The sequence below is a fragment of the Colobus angolensis genome, unplaced genomic scaffold, assembly GCF_000951035.1.
Source record: "Colobus angolensis palliatus isolate OR3802 unplaced genomic scaffold, Cang.pa_1.0 Scaffold3, whole genome shotgun sequence".
Lineage (NCBI taxonomy): Eukaryota > Metazoa > Chordata > Mammalia > Primates > Cercopithecidae > Colobus > Colobus angolensis.
In genome coordinates this window covers 16,374,566-16,374,972 of record NW_012116265.1, presented here as the reverse complement: position 1 = coordinate 16,374,972, position 407 = coordinate 16,374,566, and the positions used below count along the sequence as shown (strand labels likewise).

The window sequence follows — 407 nt, the reverse complement described above, 5'->3', positions numbered from 1 at the left end:
GATGTGGTTAGACCAAACCGAGATGTGCTGTGAGGGCCAGGCACAGTGGCTCACACTTGTAATCCCAGCACTGTTGGAGGCCGAGGTGGGCTGATTGCCTGAGCTCAGGAATTCGAGACCAGCCTGGGCAACATGCCGTCCTACAAAAATACAAAAATTAGCTGGATGCGGTGGTCAGCACCTGTAGTCCCAGCTACTGGGGAGGCTGAGGTGGGAGAATGGCTTGAGCCCAGGAGGCAGGGAGGTTGCATTGAGCTGAGATCATGCCTCTGCACTCCAGCCTGGATGACCAAAAAACACAAGAGATGTGCTGTGAGTATAAATTACACTATGGGCTGGGTGCGGTGGCTCACGCCTGTAATCCCAGCACTTTGGGAGGCCAAGGCGGGCAGATCACCTGAGGTCGG

General features: G+C 55.5%; 1 protein-coding gene across 1 annotated transcript in view; it reads left to right on the top strand.

Moving 5' to 3' along the window:
- The window catches only part of AHSA1 (AHA1, activator of heat shock 90kDa protein ATPase homolog 1 (yeast)), a 12,332-nt gene that overhangs the window by 5,574 nt on the left and 6,351 nt on the right, over positions 1–407 (top strand). The window lies entirely within an intron of this gene.